Source organism: Rhinoderma darwinii, unplaced genomic scaffold (genome assembly GCF_050947455.1).
Source record: "Rhinoderma darwinii isolate aRhiDar2 unplaced genomic scaffold, aRhiDar2.hap1 Scaffold_556, whole genome shotgun sequence".
Classification (NCBI taxonomy): Eukaryota; Metazoa; Chordata; class Amphibia; order Anura; family Rhinodermatidae; genus Rhinoderma; species Rhinoderma darwinii.
This window is the reverse complement of record NW_027464107.1, coordinates 1-24,440: the sequence shown is the minus strand read 5'-3', so window position 1 is coordinate 24,440 and position 24,440 is coordinate 1.

Here is a 24,440-nt window from a genome sequence, read left to right as displayed (position 1 = left end):
TGTGTCTCGGCCCTTAAGGACTCGCTTTCCGGTTTTTTCGAGGTCCATGAGCATGACCCTACCCCCTTGCCACTCCAGTGGGAGGCACTGAAATGTGTCATTAGAGGAGTCCTAATACAACATGGGGCACGTTTGAAGCCAGAGAAAGGGGTAACTATTACTCGTCTCCTGAATCAGATTCGGGACTTGGAATTATGTCATAAACGGATTCCATCTTCACAGGTTTTTGCAGATCTTACTACAGCGAGATAATCCTTACGCTCCCTCATAGATCAGTCCCACGCTCGGTTCAGGGATCGGATGAGGAAGCACTCCTACGAATTTGCGGACAAGTGTGGTAGGTCTTTGGCGCGTATATTACATCCCCGTACACAAGTGTCCTACATCCCTAAAATTCTATCTCCCTCGGGCAATGAGGTTCATGACCCGGCGGGTATTACTGATTGCTTTAGACATTATTACTCTGCCTTATTTAATATCAAAGGTCAATTTCATGATATGCAGGCTGAGGCGTTGCGGGATAAAATTGATCATTATGTGCATAATACTGCGTTGCCGTCTTTGGAAGTTGGGGAGGCCTCGGGGCTCGAGGAAGATTTTGTAGAATCAGAAGTGGAGCATGCCATTGGAGACTCACCCTTGGGCAAGAGTCCAGGGCCCGATGGATTTAACAATAAATTCTATAAAACTTTAAAGACTCAACTGGCTCCCTTCTTGATGAAAGTCTTTAACTCTGTGTCTTCCTTGTGTCCCTTTGCGCCCCAGTCCCTCGAGGCTCACATTACCCTCTTACCAAAGCCAGGCAAGGATCCAACATCTTGCGCTAACTTCAGACCCATTTCATTAATTAATGTAGATGTAAAACTCTTTGCGAAGCTGCTTGCCTATCGTTTGTCGCCGTTGTTGCCGGGCTTGATATTGGATGATCAGGTGGGGTTCATACGCGGTCGGGAAGCGCGGGATAACACTAACAAAACTCTCCTTTTAACTTCATACTGCAAATCCCGTAAGATACCGATGTGCTTACTCTCGGTGGATGCCGAAAAGGCTTTTGACAGGGTGCACTGGGTGTTCCTCCGCAGTGTCCTGGCGCAGGTTGGCCTTGGCACTACTATGGTAGATAGGATAATGGCGTTATACCATAGACCTACGGCTCGGGTCCGTGTTAATGGACTTCTATCTGATTCCCTACCTATTGCTAATGGCACGAGACAGGGGTGTCCACTCTCGCCTCTGCTTTATGTTCTGGTCATGGAACACCTGGCCGTGGCACTGCGGAGCAATCCTAATGTTCAAGGTGTGCGTGTTGGAGCACAACATCATAAATTGGCTCTTTATGCAGACGATCTCCTTATGTACATTACAACTCCCATGATTTCTTTGCCATCTTTGACTGAGGAATTTGAGCGGTTTGGTCATCTAAGTAATTTTAAAGTTAATTACTCTAAATCTGAGGCCTTGAATATATCTCTTGATGCTCCTCTGGCTGCCCATCTCGCTCGGGTTTTCCCATTCAAATGGCAGACTACGTCCATAAAATATCTGGGGGTACATGTTCCCACGCAACAGGCAGATCTGTTCGCCTTGAATTACACGCCTATTCTGCAGCGTACTCTGAAGGAATTGGCAGAATATGGTGGGAATCGTATGTCATGGTTTGGGCGTATCAACGCGGTCAAAATGGATATTTTGCCCAAATTTTTATACCTATTCCAGACCGTCCCTATTGTAGTACCATCTGGTTTTTTTAAGACCCTGCACAGGGCCATAACTAAATTTGTATGGGGCTCTTCTAAGCCTCGTATTTGTTTTGCTATCCTTAGTCGTCCAAAAGTAGAGGGGGGCACGGGTCTCCCAGACTTTAAACGTTACCATCAAGCTGCATTGATCATGAGGGTAGTGGATTGGTTCCACTCGGAAACAGGTAAGCAATGGGTGCGCATTGAAAGAGATATGTCTCCTCTTGCATTAACTTCTCTGCCGTGGTTGACTGTCCAGCAGCGCCACATGCTATCTTTGCCCTTTCTCACACGTCAGTTTCTTGCAGTCTGGGAGCGAGTCTTTGGTGCTGCGGGCCTTGTTCATCGCCTGGGTCCTCTGACTCCTCTCTTTGACAACCCCTCCTTCCCTCCGGCGGTGGGTGTTGATACATTCCTCTGTTGGGAGAGAGGAGAGGGTGGATATCTGGCTAAGACCCTTACTCCTGACGGTGCCATCTTATCAATGAATGCTGTCTCTGAGGCCTGCCCGGGGAGACGATCAACCTGGTGGTCATACCTACAGTTACGTTCCTATCTTTCTTCCCTGGGAGACTGTCTGGTGTGTTTACAGGACAAGACTCCTTTGAAACATTATTTATCTTTATCTACTGCTCCCTCTCATGTCTTGTCCTATTTACATGGGATTCTTTTACCTAAATTCTCTTTCTCTCAACTGTCATTCACGATTGCATGGGACGAGGAAATGGGGGTTCAACATTCGGAAGAGGACTGGGGGTACTTCTTTCCTTTTAGCTCACAAACTGCCAATGTCTTGTTTTGCTCAAGAAAAAAACTACAAAATACTCACCCGATGGTATCGTTGTCCTGCTTTGTTGCATAGGATATTTCCAGAGGTGTCTGCTGATTGTTGGAGGTGTGGGGAGGCTCCTGGAACCATGTTGCATATTTGGTGGGATTGTCCCAGGATACGTCCCTTTTGGGGAAAGATTTTTGACTTGGGTAACAAGCTCTTTCACACTGAGGTTCCGACCTCGGCTTCTATTGGATTACTCTCCATGGTTCCTGGATCACTCCCACACCTCAAAAGGGGTGTCTTTAGGCATTTCCTGACTGCGGCGAGAACGGTGATACCTAGGCATTGGAAGTCTCACACTGTCCCTTCTTTGACGAAATGGGTAACTGAGGTGAACGGGATTATGAGGATGGAGGAATTGCTGTCCGCTGACAGGGGCAAGTCTGTGCTCTTCGTCCAAACTTGGGCAGTGTGGTCTGGATTCCGGGGTGGTACTGATCTACCTCTCTGGCTGGATGGAAGGTTCTGAGCAGCATCTATGATCTTATTCCATGCGCTATGTCTGTTTGTATTTCCCTTTGTTGTCTGGTGTCTTGTGTTGGTGTTATATTATATTTGTGGCACTTATACGTACCAACTCTTACTTCATTGGGGCTTGGTCCCCATGTTTATTGCACTATCTTTATATGAACATGGTACAGTTAGTACCACTGTATTTCGATTCATAATTACTTTAGATGGCTGGGAGGCTACCTCCCATTGATGTTTATGCATCTCATATACTGTTCATACTGTGAAAAAATTATATTTTGTACTGCGTGAAAATTTCTTGACAAAATTGTACAATGTTTTATATGATGTTAAAATGCTTTTTTTTTTCAAAATAAAAATCTGGATAAAGAAAAAAAAAAGAACATTGAAAGCGACCACAAAGCCATACTACACTCAGGATGTGTCTTTTCCCGACCATAGCCAGAGGAATGGGTTATGGTCGGATCCACGGGCAACCAGTAACACAACAAAACTTCTGCAACAAAGGTGTTGAGTACATAATGGCATGGCTTTATAAGCATTCACGAATGGCAGACCTGGTAGCCTTGTTTAGGCCCCCGGTTGCCATGGCACCTATCAGAAACCTGCGATTATGCTGATGGTGACAGAGGAAGCCCCCGCCATCTGTTTACCCACGTAGATGCCCTACTATTGACCACAGCAACTGAGGGGTAACGTGCCGGGATCTCCGCTATTTCCCGCACCATCCAAGTACTGTACGTTTACGGTGCTTTGTGCTAACTGCATGGCGCTGTAAATGTATGTCACCCAGTGGTTAAATGACAGAAAGCCGACATCAGTACCGTGAATTTCTAGGTTTATAGGATTTGCGTCTCTAAGTAAATAAACCGTATACAACCCCAATGGCATCCTCTATCTGTGGTGCACGGTTGGGTAGACGTTCTTTTGGCACTTGCCCCCTCCCCACCTAGTGCTGCACATGGAATAATACAAGACGTTTTTGGGCATGTGCAGTAGCCTGGGGCTGCTCTGCTTGTATGTACCATCTGCCCTGACTAACAACCCACCCCCAAATCTGGAACTTCTACGGAGCAGAGAGTAAGCCGGCGGGCATGAATAGCAGAAACCGTGAGGAAAATCCTGACCTAGAATGGATCCAATTGTAGCAAACTATCAGCTGCGAGAAATATCAGGCATGTTCCTGGATATAAACAAGAATATTCCCATTTACTGACCCCAAACAGATATCTCAAAAATGCTGAGGAATTAGAAAGTTGCAGAAGTTATCATTATACGAAAATTATGCATCTAGTTACATGAAACCGGAAAATCCCTATTATATTGACATTTTATAGAGATGAGTGGTAAAATAGTGGCCACTCGAGGGCACAAATATGGATAACCAGGCCTGTACCTCTAGTGCCTGTGACAATGCATCGCCCCCATCTTATTCTTAAGAACCATGAAGTGTTTGAGCTTCTACATGGACCTAACAAGCGAACTGCTGGGGTCACTTATCTACACATATTCAGGGCAGAGGGGTTGTAAAACGGTGGTGCCTTGCTGGGGGCTTCACTACATAAATATCCTGCAGACTGTCCAGAAACAAAATGTACTTCTCAGTCGTATGTATATATGTATGGAGCATGTCCTCACTGTATATACTGTACTCCCTCTTTACTATCCTCATATATACTGTGTACAATGTACTGTTCACTTATATGTATATATGGGACGTGTCCTCATTGTATATACTATACTCCCTCTTTACTGTCATATATACTGTATATAATGTACTGTTCAGTTATATGTATATATGGGACGTGTCCTCACTGTATATACTGTACTCCCTCTTTACTGTCCTCAAACTGTATATAATGTACTGTTCAGTTATATGTATGGGACGTGTACTCACTGTATATACTGCACTCCCTCTTTACTGTCCTCATACATTATATAATGTACTGTTCAGTTATATGTATGTATGGAGCATGTCCTCACTGTATATACTGTACTCCCACTTTACAGTACTCATATATACTGTATACAATGTACTGTTCAGTTATATGTAGTGTGTCCTCATTGTATATAATGTACTCCCTCTTTACTGTCCTCATATATACTGTATATAATGTACTGTTCAGTTATATGTATGGGACGTGTCCTCACTGTATATACTGTACTCCCTCTTTACTGTCCTCATATATACTGTATATAATGTACTGTTCAGTTGTATGTATGGAGCGTGTCCTCACTGTATATACTGTACTCCCTCTTTACTATCCTCATATGTACTGTATATAATGTAATGTTCAGTTATATGTATATATGGAGCGTGTCCTCACTGTATATACTATACTCCTTTTTACTGTCCTCATATATACGGTATATAATGTACTGTTCAGTTATATGTATATATGGAGCGTGTCCTCACTGTATATACTGTACTCCTTCTTTACTGTCCGCATATATACTGTATATAATCTACTGTTCAGTTATATGTATGTATGGAGCATGTCCTCACTGTATATACTGTACTCCCGCTTTACTGTCATCATATATACTGTATATAATGTACTGTTATATGCATATATGGAGCATGTCCTCATTCTATATACTGTACTCCCTCTTTACTGTGCTCATATATACTGTATATAATGTACTGTCCAGTTATATGTATGGAGCATGTCCTTACTGTATATACTGTATATAATGTACTGTTCAGTTGTATATATGGGACGTGTCCTCACTATATATACTGTACTCTCTCTGTACTGTTCAGGTATATGTATATATGGGACGTGTCCTCACTATACTGTACTCCCTCTTTACTGTCATACTGTATATAATGTACTGTTCCGTTATATGTATATATGGGACGTGTCCTCAGTGTATATACTGTACTCCCTCTTTACTGTGCTCATATATACTGTATATAATGTACTGTTCAGTTATATGTATGGAGCGTGTCCTCACTGTATATACTGTACTCTCTATACTGTACTCATATATACTGTATATAATGTACTGTTCAGTTATATGTATATATGGGACGTGTCCTCACTGTATATACTGTACTCCCTCTTTACTGTCCTCGTATATACTGTATATAATGTACTGTTCAGTTATATGTATATATGGGACGTGTCCTCAATGTATATACTGTACTCCCTCTTTGGTGTCATATATACTGTATATAATGTACTGTTCAGTTTTTATGTATATATGGGACATGTCCTCACTGTATATACTGTACTCCCTCTTTACTGTCCTCATATATACTGTATAGAATGTACTGTCCAGTCATATGTATATATGGAGCGTGGCCTTGCTGTATATACTGTACTCCCTCTTTACTTTCCTTATATATACTGTATATAATGTACTGTTCAGTTATATGTATATATGGGCCGTGTCCTCACTGTATATACTGTACTCCCTCTTTACTGTGCTCTTATATACTGTATATAATGTACTGTTCAGTTGTATATATGGGACATGTCCTCACTCTATGTACTGTACTCCCTCTTTTCTGTCCTCATATATACTGTATATAATGTACTGTTCAGTTATATGTATATATGGAGCGTGTCCTCACTGTATATACTGTACTCCCTCTTTACTGTGCTCATATATACTGAATACAATGTGCTGTCCAGTTATATGTATGGAGCATGTCCTCACTGTATATACTGTACTCCCTCTTTACTGTGCTCATATATACTTTATATAATGTACTGTTCAGTTATATGTATATATGGGAAGTTTCCTCACTGTATATACTGGTATATACTGTACTCTCTTTACTGTGCTCATATATACTGTATATAATGTACTTTCCAGTTATATGTATGTATGGAGCATGTCCTCACTGTATATACTGTACTCCCACTTTACAGTACTCATATATACTGTATACAATGTACTGTTCAGTTATATGTATATATGGAGTATGTCCTCACTGTATATACTGTACAACCTCTTTACTGTCCTTATATATACTGTATATAATGTACTGTTCAGTTATATGTATATATGGAGCATGTCCTCACTGTATATACTGTACTCCCTCTTTACTGTCCTCATATATACTGTATATAATGTACTGTTCAGTTATATGTATATATGGAGCATATCCTCTTTGTATATACTGTACTCCCTATTTACTATCCTCCTGTACACTGTATATAATGTACTGTTCAGTTATATATATATATATGGAGCATGTCCTCATTGTATATACTGTACTCCCTCTATACTGTCCTCATATATACTGTATATAATGTACTGTTCAGTTATATATATATATATATATATATATATATGGGACATGCCCTCAATGTATATACTGTGCTCCCTCTTTACTGTCCTTATATTTATACTGTATATAATGTACTGTTCAGTTATATGTATATATGGAGCATGTCCTAATTGTATATACTGTACTCCCGCTTTACTGTGCTCATATAAACTGTATATAATGTACTGTCCAGTTATATGTATGTATGGATTATTTCCTCACTGTATATATTGTACTCCCTCTTTGCTTTGCTCATACTGTATATAATATATTGTCCAGTTATATGTATGTATGGAGCATGTCCTCACTATATACTGTACTCCCTCTTTACTGTCATCATACTGTATATAATGTACTGTTCAGTTATGTATATATGGCGCGTGTCCTCACTGTATATACTGTACTCCCTCTTTACTGTTCTCATATATACTGTATATAATGTACTGTTCAGTTATATGTATATATGGGACATGTCCTCACTGTATATACTGTACTCCCTCTTTACTGTGCTCATATACACTGTATATAATGTACTGTTCAGTCATATGTATATATGGAGCGTGGCCTCGCTGTATATACTGTACTCCCTCTTTACTTTCCTTATATATAATGTACTGTTCAGTTCTATATATGGGCCGTGTCCTCACTGTTTATACTGTACTCTCTCTTTACGGTCATATATACTGTGTATATAATGTACTATTCAGTTGTATGTATGTATTGAGCATGTCCTCACTGTATACACTGTACTCCCTCTTTATTGTGCTCATATATACTGTATATAATGTACTGTTCAGTTATATGTATATACGGAGTATGTCCTCACGGTATATACTGTACAACCTCTTTACTGTCCTCATATATACTGTATATAATGTACAGTTCCGTTATATGTATATATGGGACATGTCCTCCGGGTATATACTGTACTCCCTCTTTACTGAACTTATATATACTGTATATAATTTACTGTTCAGTTGTATATATGGAGCATGTCCTCACTGTATATCCTGTACTCCCTCTTTGCTTTGCTTATACTGTATATAATGTACTGTCCAGTTATATGTATGTATGGAGCATGTCCTCACTATATACTGTACTCCCTCTTGACTATCCTCATATATTCTGTATAGAATGTACTGTTCAGTTATGTATATATGGCGCGTGTCCTCACTGTATATACTGTACTCCCTCTTTACTGTGCTCAAATATACTGTATATAATGTACTGTCCAGTTATATGTATGTATGTATGGAGCATGTCCTCACTGTATATACTTCCTCTTTACTGTCCTTATATATACTGTATATAATGTACTGTTCAGTTGTATATATGGGACGTGTCCTCACTATATATACTGTACTCCCTCTTTACTGTCCTCATATATACTGTATAGAATGTACTGTCCAGTTATATGTATGTATGGAACATGTCCTCACTATATATACTGTACTCCCTGTTTACTGTCCTCATATATAGGCTATATAATGTACTGTTCCGTTATATGGATATATGGGATGTGTACTCACTGTATATACTGTCCTCATATATACTGTATATGATTTATTCAGTTATATGTATATATGGAGCATGTCCTCAATATACTGTACTTCCTCTTTACTGTCCTCATATATAATGTATATGATGTATTGTTCAGTTATATGTATATATGGGACGTATCCTCACTGTATATACTGTACTCCCTCTTTACTGTCCTTATACTGTATATAATATACTGTTCAGTTATATGTATATATGGAGCATGTCCTCACTGTATATATACTGTACTCCCTCTTTACTGTCCTCATATATACTGTATATAATCTACTGTTCAGTTATATGTATATATGGGACGTGTCCTCACTGTATATACTGTACTCCCTCTTTACTGGCCTCATATATACTGTATATAATGTACTGTTCATTCATATATATATATTGTACTCCCTCTTTACTGTGCTCATATACTGTATATAATGTACTGTCCAGTTATATGTATGTATGGAGCATGTCCTCACTGTATATACTGTACTCCCTCTTTACTGTCCTCATATATACTATATATAATGTACTGTTCAGTTGTATATATGGGATGTGTCCTCACTGTATATACTGTACTGCCTTTTTATTTACTGAATATCTGAGGACAGTAAAGAGGGAGTACAGTATATACAGTGAGGACATGCTCCATACATACATATAACTGGACAGTACATTATATACAGTATATATGAGGACAGTAAAGAGGGAGCACAGTATATACAGTGAGGACAAGTCCCATATATACATATAACTGAACAGTACATTATATACAGTATATATGAGGACAGTAAAGAGGGAGTACAGAATATACAGTCAGGACACATCCCATATATACATATGACTGAACAGTACATTACTGTCCACAGATATACTGTATATAATGTACTGTTCAGTAATATGTATGTATGTATGTATGTATGGAGCATGTCCTCACTGTATATACTTTACTCCCTCTTTACTGTCCTCATATATACTGTATATAATGTACTGTCCAGTAATATGTATATATGGGACATGTCCTCACTGTATATACTGTACCCCCTCTTTACTGTCCTCATATATACTGCATATAAGTTACTGTTCAGTTTTATGTATATATGGAGCATGTCCTCATTGTATATACTGTACTCCCTCTTTACTGTCCTTATATATACTGTATATAATGTACTGTTGAGTTTATATGGGACGTGTCCTCACTTTATATACTATACTCCCTCTTTACTGTCCTCATATATCCTGCATATAATGTACTGTTCAGTTATACGTATATATGGGACGTGTCCTCACTGTATATACTGTACTCCCTCTTTACTGTCATATATACTGTATATAATTTACTGTTCAGTTATATGTATATATGGAGCGTGTCCTCACTGTATATACTGTACTCCCTCTTTACTGTCATATATACTGTATATAATGTACTGTTCAGTTATATGTATAGATGGAGTATGTCACTGTATATACTGTACAACCTCTTTACTGTCCTCATATATACTGTATATAATGTACTGTTCCGTTATATGTATATATGGGACGTGTCCTCGGTATATACTGTACTCCCTCTTTACTGAACTTATATATACTGTATATAATTTACTGTTCAGTTGTATATATGGAGCATGTCCTCACTGTATATCCTGTACTCCCTTTGCTTTGCTCATACTGTATATAATGTACTGTCCAGTTATATGTATGTATGTATGGAGCATGTCCTCACTATATACTGTACTCCCTCTTGACTGTCCTCATATATACTGTATATAATGTACTGTTCAGTTATGTATATATGGCGCGTGTCCTCACTGTATATACTGTACTCCCTCTTTACTGTGCTCAAATATACTGTATATAATGTACTGTCCAGTTATATGTATGTATGGAGCATGTCCTCACTGTATATACTGTACTCACTCTTTACTGTGCTCTTATATACTGTATATAATGTACTGTTCAGTTGTATATATGGGACGTGTCCTCACTATATATACTGTACTCCCTCTTTTCTGTCCTCATATATACTGTATATAATGTACTGTCCAGTTATATGTATATATGGAGCATGTCCTCACTGTATATACTGTACTCACTCTTTACTGTGCTCTTATATACTGTATATAATGTACTGTTCAGTTGTATATATGGGACGTGTCCTCACTATATACTGTACTCCCTCTTTTCTGTCCTCATATATACTGTATATAATGTACTGTTCAGTTATATGTATATATGGAGCGTGTCCTCACTGTATATACTGTACTCCCTCTTTACTGTGCTCAAATATACTGTATATAATGTACTGGCCAGTTATATGTATGTATGGAGCATGTCCTCACTGTATATACTTCCTCTTTACTGTCCTTATATATACTGTTCAGTTGTATATATGGGACGTGTCCTCACTCTATACTGTACTCCCTCTTTACTGTGCTCATATATACTGAATACAATGTACTGTCCAGTTATATGTATATATGGAGCGTGTCCTCACTGTTTATACTGTACTCCCTCTTTACTGTGCTCATATACTGTATATAATGTACTGTTCAGTTATATGTATATATGGGAAGTTTCCTTACTGTATATACTGGTATATACTGTACTCTCTTTATTGTGCTCATATATACTGTATATAATGTACTTTCCAGTTATATGTATGTATGGAGCATGTCCTCACTGTATACACTGTACTCCCTCTTTATTGTGCTCATATATACTGTATATAATGTAATGTTCAGTTATATGTATATATGGAGTATGTCCTCACTGTATATACTGTACAACCTCTTTACTGTCCTCATATATACTGTATATAATGTACTGTTCAGTTATATGTATATATGGAGTGTGTCCTCACTGTATACACTGTACTCCCTCTTTACTGTGCTCTTATATACGGTATATAATGTACTGTCCAGTTATATGTATGTATGGATGGAGCCTGTCCTCACTGTATAAACTGTAGTCCCTCTTTACTGTGCTCATATACTGTATAGAATGTACTGTCCAGTTATATGTATGTATGTATGGAGCATGTCCTCACTGTATATAGTGTACTCCCTCTTTACTGTCCTCATACATACTGTATATAATTTACTGTTCAGTTATATGTATGTATGGAGCATGTCCTCACTGTATATAGTGTACTCCCTCTTTACTGTCATCATATATACTGTATATAATGCACTGTTCAGTTATATGCATATATATGGGACGTGTCCTCACTGTATATACTGTACTTCCTCTTTATTGTCCTTGTATATACTGTATATAATGTACTGTTCAGTTACATGTATATATGGAGCGTGTCCGCGCTGTGTATACTGTACTCCCTCTTTACTGTGCTCATATATACTGTATAGAATGTACTGTCCAGTTATATGTATGTATAGAACATGTCCTCACTATATATACTGTACTCCCTCTTTATTGTGCTCATATATACTGTATATAATGTACTGTCCAGTTGTATATATGGGACATTTCCTCGCTGTATATACTGTACTCCCTGTTTACTGTCCTCATATATAGGCTATATAATGTACTGTTCAGTTGTATATATGGGACATTTCCTCGTTGTATATACTGTACTCCCTGTTTACTGTCCTCATATATACGGTATATAATGTACTGTTCCGTTATATGGATATATGGGACGTGTACTCACTGTATATACTGTACTCTTTACTGTCCTCATATATACTGTATATGATTTATTCAGTTATATGTATATATGGAGCATGTCCTCAATATACTGTACTTCCTGTTTACTGTCCTCATATATAATGTATATGATGCATTGTTCAGTTATATGTATATATGGGACGTATCCTCACTGTATATACTGTACTCCCTCTTTACTGTCCTTATACTGTATATAATCTACTGTTCAGTTATATGTATATATGGGACGTGTCCTCAATGTATATACTGTACTCCCTCTTTACTGTCCTTATATATACTGTATATAATATACTGTTCAGTTGTATACATGGGACGTGTCCTCACTGTATATACTGTACTCCCTCTTTACTGGCCTCATATATACTGTATATAATGTACTGTTCATTCATATGTATATATTGTACTCCCTCTTTACTGTGCTCATATACTGTATATAATGTACTGTCCAGTTATATGTATGTATGGAGCATGTCCTCACTGTATATACTGTACTCCCTCTTTACTGTCCTCATACTATATATAATGCACTGTTCAGTTGTATATATGGGATGTGTCCTCACTGTATATACTGTACTGCCTTTTTATTTACTGAATATCTGTTGACAGTAAAGAGGGAGTACAGTATATACAGTGAGGACACATCCCATATATACAACTGAACAGTGCATTATATATAGTATATATGAGGACAGTAAAGAGGCAGTACAGTATATACAGTGAGGACATGCTCCATACATACAACTGGACAGTACATTATATACAGTATATATAAGCACAGTAAAGAGGGAGTAAAGTATATACAGTGAGGACATGCTCCATACATACATACATACATACATATTACTGAACAGTACATTATATACAGTATATCTGTGGACAGTAATGTACTGTTCAGTCATATGTATATATGGGATGTGTCCTGACTGTATATTCTGTACTCCCTCTTTACTGTCCTCATATATACTGTATATAATGTACTGTTCAGTTATATGTATATTTGGAGCATGTCCTCATTTTATATACTGTACTCCCTCTTTACTATCCTCATACTGTATATAATGTATTGTTAAGTGATATATATATATATATATGGGACGTGTCCTCTATATACTGTACTTCCTCTTTACTGTCCTCATATATAATGTATATAATGTACTGTTCCGTTATATGTATATATGGGACATGTCCTCACTGTATATACTGTATTCCCTGTTTACTGTCCTCATATATACTGTATATAATGTACTGTTCCGTTATATGTATATATGGGACGTATCCTCACTCTACTGTACTCCCTCTTTACTGTCCACATATATACTGTATATAATATACTGTTCAGTTATATGTATATATGGAGCATGTCCTCACTGTATATATACTGTACTCCCTCTTTACTGTCCTCATATATACTGTATATAATGTACAGTTCAGTTACATGTATATATGGAGCGTGTCCTCACTGTATATACTGTACTCCCTCTTTACTGTCCTTGTATATACTGTATATAATGTACTGTTCAGTTACATGTATATATGGAGCTTGTCCTCACTTTATATACTGTACTCCCGCTTTACTGTGCTCATATATACTATATATAATGTACTGTCCAGTTATATGTATGTATGGAGCATGTCCTTACTGTATATAGTGTACTCCCTCTTTACTGTCATATATACTGTATATAATGTACTGTTTCGTTATATGTATATATGGGACGTGTTCTCACTGTATATACTGTACTCCCTCTTTACTGTCCTCATATATACTGTATATAATGTACTGTTCAGTTATATGTATATATGGAGCATGTCCTCACTGTATATACTGTACTCCCTCTTTACTGTCCTCATATATACTGTATATAATCACTAGTTCAGCTGTAAGGAAGGCGAGGACTACAGGCAGGAGAAGAACACAGAGAGACATAAGACACTAAGGGGGCGGTTATTTATCAACTCTTCTACGCCAGGCGTAGAAAAGTCGCAAAAGGTATTAAAAGTCGCAATTTGTAATGCAAATTGCAATTTTTGCCCCTTTTTGTGCCACTTTCCACACTTTTGTAGAAATAGGGCGTGATCGAGGGAAAGGGGCGTTGCCACGGAGCCAACAAATTTATTATGATTATCCCAGAAAAGTGGCATAAATTATAGTGGAAATCTACACCAGCTCCTCGCTAACATATATTTCACTCCATGTGGCATAGCAAGGTAGAGGTCCGCGCTGGACCTCACAGATCTGGCACAGTTTAGAGTTTTCTGTAAAAACAGAATGAGCCATTACAGAAGAGAGAAAGCAGAATACATTGGGACCCTAAAGAGGTCAGGAGCTTTCAATTGTTTGGGGTTTCCGGAAAAAATAATCTTCTGTGCAAGAATATAACCTTAAAGAACCAGTTCCTGTTTAACCCCTTAACTGCTTCCCGCAAAATTACGTGTCAGATATGTCAGTGCGGGGGGTGATGTATGGAGCGCTCAAGCGCTTTGCGTGCACCATACGCTGCGGTTGTCAGCTGTGTATTACAGATGACACCCGGGACTAACGGCCAGAAACAGTGATCGCGCTGTTTTCCAGCTGTTTAATCCCCCAAATGCTGCGGTCAATCGCGACGGCAGCATCTGAGGTGTTAAAAAGAGGGCGCGGCCCCCTCTGACAGCTCGTCACCGCCCCCCCCTGCCCCCGCAATGAGATCGATGGGTCACTAGGATTGTCATGGCAGCCCAGGGCCTAATGAAGGCCCCCAGGACTGCCTTCACTCTGCCTCTCCTAAGCCCTTAGTGCTTGGACCCCCACCAATCAAAACATCTGACATGTCACTATGACATGTCAGAAGTTTTTTAAACGTTTAGCTATACTTTAAGGCTGGATTCACACGAGGTCGTTACATCCGTAATTGACGGACGTATTTCGGCCGCAAGTTCCGGACCGAACACAGTGCAGGCAAACTGAAAACATGATTACAGTACGGGACAGTTGTGAGGCAGGGACTCCTAGCATCGTACATAACTATGATGCTAGGAGCCCAGCTCCCTGCACTGTGTTTGGTCCAGGACTTGCGGCCGAAATACGTCCGCCAATTACGGACATAATGACCTCGTGTGAATACAGCCTAACAGAAGCCTATGGAAATGACAATATACTGCAATACATTAGTATTGCAGTCTATTATACCAGCGATCTAACAATCGCTGGTTCATGTCCCCTAGCAAAAAAAAAAGTGAAATAAAGTTTTTAGTAAGGAAAAAAAGAACAAATTAAAAGTTTAAAAAAATATATTTTCCCAGTTTTCCTCTAAAGTAATGTAAAAAATAAAAAAAAAGGTAACAAAATTGGTATAGCTGCTTCTGAACTATTAAAATATAGCGTTAGTTAACGCGCATGGTGAACCCAAAAATATTTAAAACCCCCAAATTTTGGTCAACTTAGCTCTTTAAAAAAATTGTATAAAAAAATTGCATCTACCAAAAAATGGTACCTAGAAAAACTAGAGCTCGTCCCGCAAAATATACGCATCACACCGCTCAATCAATGAAAAAAGAAAAAACTTATGGCTCTTAGAATGTGGCTACACAAAAAAAATTTTTTAACAAACATTTTTTTTTTCTTTGAAAGTAGTATAATTTAAGAAAATCTATATAAATTTGGTATCACCGCAATCGTATTGAGCCACAGCATGTAAGTTTTCATTTTTACCGCACTGTGAAATCTGTAAGAACGAAACCCAAAAAGTCATGAAGTGATCACAGTTTTATCCAATTTCAGCACGCAAATAAATTTTTTTCAGTTTACCAGTGCATTGTATGGTACTTTAGATGCTACCATTAGAAACTACAACTCCTCCCATAAAAAAATAAGCCCTCACACCACTCTATTGAAATGGCTTCGGCCCGAAGAGGTTATAGTCCAAGCCATTTTTCATTTGTCACTCACCTTCCTAGAGTCATAACTTTTTTTTTTTTTTTACGTCAATGGAGTGGTGTGTGAAGGATTCTTTTTTTGCGAGAGGAGTTGTAGTTTTTTAGGCACCATTTAAAGTACCATGTAATGGTTGAATTGGAAAAAACTGAGCTTCCGCCATGTTTTTTGGGTTTAGTTTTTACTGTACACATTTACCTTCTCTTAAGGTAAAAGTAGACTTAACATCTACTTTTACCTTAAGATAAGGTAAATATATACAGCCCCAGAACCACGCTCACTACATATATACAGCACCAGAACAAAGCTCAGTTAAAATATATACAGCCGCAGAACCAAGCTCAGTATATAAATACAGCTCCAGAACCAAGCTCAGTATATAAATACAGCTCCAGAACCAAGCTCAGTACATACGTACAAAACCTAAACCAAGCTCAGTAGATAAATACAGCAGCAGAACCAAGCTCAATACAAATATACAGCACCAGAACAAACCTCAGTACATATGTACAGCATCAGAACCAAGCTCAATACATAAATACAGCACCAGGAAAAATACAGCTCCGTACAGAGATCATTTAAATATAAATACAACACCAGAACCAAGCTCAGTACAAATATACAGCCCCAGATCCAAGCTCAGTACACATATACAGTGCTGGGTGTGCAAGAAAAAGGAGTCTCCAAGGGCGCACACCCAGCACACCTTTTGCGGTTTTCCCTGGAATACCGGTTCTGAGTCCTGGCAGCAGCAGCATTTAATCCTTCATTGTCTATTATCATCTTACCCCAGGTGAGCAGTATCTGTATATTGTACTACATCACATCTGGGTAACCTGCACTATGTGGCGCTCTGTTTTCTGTTTCTTATCTACACATATACAGCAGAGCCAAGCTCAGTACATAAATACAGCATCGGAACCAAGCTCAGTACATATATGCACCAGAGCCAAGCTCCGTACATAAATACAGCACTAGAACCAAGCTCAGTACATATATACCCTGCCAGAAACAAGCTCATTAAATAAATACAACACCAGAACCAAACTCAGTACATATATACAGTGCCAGAACCAAACTTAGTACATATATACAGCGCCAGAACAAAACTCAGTATATAAGTACAGCACCAGAACAAAGCTCAATACATAAATATAGCAGCAGCACAAATACAGTTCGGTACAGAGATCATTTGCAAATTCAGTTTAACCCTTGCCATATAAGTTTGTTCGACCTAAAACGATAGCTCCCAATATAGCCAGAACAAGGGTTAGGATATGTTGGGAGTTGTTGTTTCACAAAAGAGAACGATACACCCATTATCTCGCTGCAGATCATACAGTGACTACAGTACTGATCAGTCACAGGGAGAATAAACATTTACATTGAGTGGCTCACATGTGACGCCTCAGGTTCTTTTTCGTTGTTCTTCTCTTTCCTTCTCCATCGGGACCAGACCTCTATGATGACTTCTCCCAGCCACAGCCCATTTCTGCAGAGTTTGCCGGTCAGATGTCTTCGGCTCCTCACTTTTCCAACATTTCCGCACCTATAAACGAAGATAAAATTCTCATGATGCCACACTCTATGCCCCTGACTATAATAGTACTATACTCTGTACGTCTGAATATAATAGCTCTATACTCGGTCCCCATTAATTAAATTGTGTCAAACACTGTAAAGTAAAACACCACACACACTAACAATGCCCCCTGTAGCTAGCGCCAGTGACAATGCCCCCTGTAGATAGCGCCAGTCACAATGCCCTCTGTAGATATTGCCAGTCACAATACCCTCTGTAAATAGCGCCAGTCACACTGCCCCCTGTAGATCGCGCAGTCACAATGCCCCATGTAGATATTGCCCAGTGTAAATAGCGTGCCCTGTAGATATTGCCCCAATGCTGGCCACAGAAAAAAAGCCAGTGCAATAGTAATCAGTTGTATCTGTATCCTAAGGCCACGGATACAATTGGGTAAGAAGTCCGCTTTCACCCCGGTTCTCTGAACCAGCTGTAATTTTAACAACCAGTTCGGGAAAACCGGATGAACTGGGCCCCCTTTCAGCCTCGGGACCTGGGCAAGTGCTCACATTGCCCTCATTGTAATCCGCTCATGCATATATGGCTCTGACACGTCTCGGCATCGACTATGTATGAGCGGCGCTGAAATAATGACGAGATGGAGGGGAGAAGAGCGGTGAGGCGAGTATGTGTTTTTTTTATGTTATGGGAGACGTGGGAGGGATGCTATGGTGCATGGTGTATGGTGTGGTCATTGCTGCACAATTTTACCGCACGGCTTAGCAGAAAAATGCAACACATTTATTAAAATGCTTTTGCCTCTTAATAAATGTGTCACACTTTAAGTTCCATTTTTTTTCTAATAAGACTGGCGTATAAAAATAATAATTTCCCCCTTTATGATTAGTATCAGTGACTGGTAAGTATCCGGATAGATTGTAGTTGTAGGATCACACGCTGCAGTTACATCTTATTTCATGGATTTCTTACAGACATCGGCGTTATGTAGAAATCGATAGTATTTACCAGGAATGTATTCTCACACCTCCTTCTTTTTCTTTTTCAGGTGTCTATTTCCAAGTACAGAGAATCAAGATGGTAAATGCTCCACAGGTCGGTTCACACGGAAACCGCAACGGAATCCGCGCCAAAAAAATGCCCCAAATCACTTTCCTGGAGCGGTTTCCGCCTCTGACCCCTCATTGAAATCAATGGGTGGCAGAAAAAAACGCGGAACTGATTAATTTGATTAATTTATAGGAATTTGTGGCTGGCGTTGGAGCCGATTAGGTGTTGTGATTGTCATGAGGCAGTTGGGTAAAGGTATGTTTTTAGTCTTTTGTGTGAGGCTGATAAAGTGTAACTAAACTTTTAACATATCAAAGTGACATAGCAGAAGTTTTGATCAGTGGGGGTCTCCGCACTGAGACCCCCACCGACTGCTACAACGAAGCGGCAGAAGCGCTTGGGTGAGTGCTGTGCCGCATGGTTTCTGATTTTCTTTCCACGGAAAACTGAGCGAGCGTTGTACGGACTAAATGGAAACTCAGTCTGTACACCGTTTGCTCAACTTTCCAAGGGAAGATGATCAGAAACAAAGCAGTACATCGCTCACCCTGCCGCTTCTGCTGCTTCATTTTAGCAATCGGTGGGGGTCTCAGTGCTAGGACTCCCACCGATCAAAACTTCTGACATGTTACTATGTTTAGTAACACTTTAAGGCCCCATGCACACGACTGAAATTTTTTTTCATAATTGCGGACCGTAACACGATCCGCAATTACAAACCTGCCTGGTTCTATTGGCCGCAGACACCTTTTCGTATCGCTACGGATAGCTGTCTGTGCCGTAGAACAGTGCCTTGATTTATGGAGCATGTCCTACTTTTTGTTTTTTATGGGCAGTGCTCCCATACTTTGTATGGGAGCACGGCCCGAAAATGCGTCCCGCGGCCATCGGCAGCTGGCCGTGCCCACAATCACGGGCCGTGATTATGGGCACGGCCGTGTGCATGAGGCTGAAATGTTGATAAAATTCCTATAGAAAGTATTATGACTAAGTAAAGTAGTTGTGATAGAAATAATTCATAGAGTTCTGGTAATAAAGTGATTTTGAGTTGGATTTCTCCGGTCAGATGCGGTTTGGTTGCTGTTTGCAGAAGAGTTTTCTTCTGGAGTTCTTGTTCTTGGAGGATATTCTTGAGGACATTTGGACGTTCTAACAGTCAGTTGTCTACCTCTGGCCATAGAGTAGTGTTTCATCTATTAAAGACCAGTGTGCAGCTTAAAGGGGTTTATCCATCTTAGACATTTATGGCATGTCCACAGGATGCGGGTCCAGCTCTGATGTGTGTCATAACTTGGCGCATGTGAGGTCTCTGTTGAATGTGTAATATTTTTCCTGATGGATGATATCAGATATTTGGTGTCCTCTCTAGGCCACACTTAGGCCCATGTTATTAATGGTCCACTGAATAGATTGTAGAATGGTTTTCTGTGTTATACAGATGTGAAGGCGAGCGCTATTTCTTCTAGACATCTGATCTTTGGTATGATTGGTGAATAATTTAGGGGCTGTGGTCAGGGTGGGGTGGTCGGTGCGACCTCTTGGATAGGAAGACTTGAGATGGGATCTCTAGTTTGGCTCCGCAGAATGTACCCCAGAACGGATTTAATTGCCCCTTAAAAATGATTTGAGTTTTATCAGAAACAAGGCACACTAACATCTCTTTACTGATCCAGTACATCTATAGCATATACCAGGAACGTATTATAGCACCTCTTTCTTTTCTAGATGTCTATAAGTGAAGAGAAGCAAGATATAGAATCCTCCAGTCAGCGGCGATGGAGGAATCAGAGAACTGGTAATTATTATTATTAATTACTGATAATTATCAGGCTGCTTTCTAGCTCTGGATTACTCAGAGGTGTAATTCCCAAGTGACGGCTAAGATTTGAACAGCGATGCTACTGCAGTCCTAGTACTTGTAGCAGACGCTGAAATACTAAATTAGAATCACTCGGAAACAACCGCCGGTTCCCGGGTGCACGCAGTCTTCTACAGCGATGTGACTGCACATGCGCAGTAGTGCACACTGAAATACAAGTTTAGAATAAGCACTTGAGAACAGTCGCCGGTTCCCGGGTACATACAGTCTTGCTGAAATGCAAGTTTCGTAGAAGCACTCGGGAACAGTTGCCACTGGCTAGTCCTTGTCCTGACACTTCTCCTCTTAGGGACTCACTGGTTGACTCCGGTGTCTATTTAATTGTTTCTCCTTGAGTAGCTCAAGGAGTTGGTGATTATTTCACCAGGTCGTTTGTCTGTGTTGTCGTGTCTCCCCTTCTTGTCTGTCTTGTTCTATTCACTGCTACTTTAGCGCATTTTATTTGTGTGCTCCTCTGGTGGGAGATAGTGATGGCACAATTGAAAGTCTGTACCTTTAATGCTAGGGGGCTTAATGTCCCGGAAAAACGCTCGCAAATTCTATATAACATGCATAAAGAGCGAGTACATATTTTGCTCCTACAGGAGAGTCACTTCCAGGTGGGCCATACGCCACAATTTACAAACCGATATTTTCCGACTTGGTTTCACAGTGCCAACCCGGAATCCAAGTCCAAAGGGGCTAGTGTATGTCTCCACAAGTCACTTTCTCATAAACTCATTGATGTTTTGGTTGACCCAGGGGGTCGGTATGTTTTTCTCAAATTGTCCATACGCAATAAGATTTTTACCCTGGCAAACTTATACCTCCCCAATCAGGACCAGGCCAGAGTGGGGTGTTTGTTTTTGAGGAAATTAAAAGAGTTCACCGATGGCGTTTTAATTGTGGGAGGAGACCTTAATCTGACATTTGATTCCAGGCTTGATACCTCCTCGGGCAGGTCTACGGTTCCTAAATCACACTTGGGGGCACTAAAGACTGTGATGCATTCCATGCAATTGATTGACGTGTGGAGGATTCTGCACCCTCAGGTAAGAGAGTATACTTCTCCTCATTGCATAACATGTACAGTCGGATAGACGCTTTTTTGATTAGTCACCATTTGCTTACCTGGCATCCTACTACTAATGTGGGTCCCATGATCTGGTCAGATCATGCCCCGTTGTTTCTGACTCTTACGTTTCCTGATTCGGTCCCGAATTTTCAGTCGTGGAAACGTAATGATAATTTATTACAGGATACAGTGTGTGTCTCGGCCCTTAAGGACTCGCTTTCCGGTTTTTTCGAGGTCCATGAGCATGACCCTACCCCCTTGCCACTCCAGTGGGAGGCACTGAAATGTGTCATTAGAGGAGTCCTAATACAACATGGGGCACGTTTGAAGCCAGAGAAAGGGGTAACTATTACTCGTCTCCTGAATCAGATTCGGGACTTGGAATTATGTCATAAACGGATTCCATCTTCACAGGTTTTTGCAGATCTTACTACAGCGAGATAATCCTTACGCTCCCTCATAGATCAGTCCCACGCTCGGTTCAGGGATCGGATGAGGAAGCACTCCTACGAATTTGCGGACAAGTGTGGTAGGTCTTTGGCGCGTATATTACATCCCCGTACACAAGTGTCCTACATCCCTAAAATTCTATCTCCCTCGGGCAATGAGGTTCATGACCCGGCGGGTATTACTGATTGCTTTAGACATTATTACTCTGCCTTATTTAATATCAAAGGTCAATTTCATGATATGCAGGCTGAGGCGTTGCGGGATAAAATTGATCATTATGTGCATAATACTGCGTTGCCGTCTTTGGAAGTTGGGGAGGCCTCGGGGCTCGAGGAAGATTTTGTAGAATCAGAAGTGGAGCATGCCATTGGAGACTCACCCTTGGGCAAGAGTCCAGGGCCCGATGGATTTAACAATAAATTCTATAAAACTTTAAAGACTCAACTGGCTCCCTTCTTGATGAAAGTCTTTAACTCTGTGTCTTCCTTGTGTCCCTTTGCGCCCCAGTCCCTCGAGGCTCACATTACCCTCTTACCAAAGCCAGGCAAGGATCCAACATCTTGCGCTAACTTCAGACCCATTTCATTAATTAATGTAGATGTAAAACTCTTTGCGAAGCTGCTTGCCTATCGTTTGTCGCCGTTGTTGCCGGGCTTGATATTGGATGATCAGGTGGGGTTCATACGCGGTCGGGAAGCGCGGGATAACACTAACAAAACTCTCCTTTTAACTTCATACTGCAAATCCCGTAAGATACCGATGTGCTTACTCTCGGTGGATGCCGAAAAGGCTTTTGACAGGGTGCACTGGGTGTTCCTCCGCAGTGTCCTGGCGCAGGTTGGCCTTGGCACTACTATGGTAGATAGGATAATGGCGTTATACCATAGACCTACGGCTCGGGTCCGTGTTAATGGACTTCTATCTGATTCCCTACCTATTGCTAATGGCACGAGACAGGGGTGTCCACTCTCGCCTCTGCTTTATGTTCTGGTCATGGAACACCTGGCCGTGGCACTGCGGAGCAATCCTAATGTTCAAGGTGTGCGTGTTGGAGCACAACATCATAAATTGGCTCTTTATGCAGACGATCTCCTTATGTACATTACAACTCCCATGATTTCTTTGCCATCTTTGACTGAGGAATTTGAGCGGTTTGGTCATCTAAGTAATTTTAAAGTTAATTACTCTAAATCTGAGGCCTTGAATATATCTCTTGATGCTCCTCTGGCTGCCCATCTCGCTCGGGTTTTCCCATTCAAATGGCAGACTACGTCCATAAAATATCTGGGGGTACATGTTCCCACGCAACAGGCAGATCTGTTCGCCTTGAATTACACGCCTATTCTGCAGCGTACTCTGAAGGAATTGGCAGAATATGGTGGGAATCGTATGTCATGGTTTGGGCGTATCAACGCGGTCAAAATGGATATTTTGCCCAAATTTTTATACCTATTCCAGACCGTCCCTATTGTAGTACCATCTGGTTTTTTTAAGACCCTGCACAGGGCCATAACTAAATTTGTATGGGGCTCTTCTAAGCCTCGTATTTGTTTTGCTATCCTTAGTCGTCCAAAAGTAGAGGGGGGCACGGGTCTCCCAGACTTTAAACGTTACCATCAAGCTGCATTGATCATGAGGGTAGTGGATTGGTTCCACTCGGAAACAGGTAAGCAATGGGTGCGCATTGAAAGAGATATGTCTCCTCTTGCATTAACTTCTCTGCCGTGGTTGACTGTCCAGCAGCGCCACATGCTATCTTTGCCCTTTCTCACACGTCAGTTTCTTGCAGTCTGGGAGCGAGTCTTTGGTGCTGCGGGCCTTGTTCATCGCCTGGGTCCTCTGACTCCTCTCTTTGACAACCCCTCCTTCCCTCCGGCGGTGGGTGTTGATACATTCCTCTGTTGGGAGAGAGGAGAGGGTGGATATCTGGCTAAGACCCTTACTCCTGACGGTGCCATCTTATCAATGAATGCTGTCTCTGAGGCCTGCCCGGGGAGACGA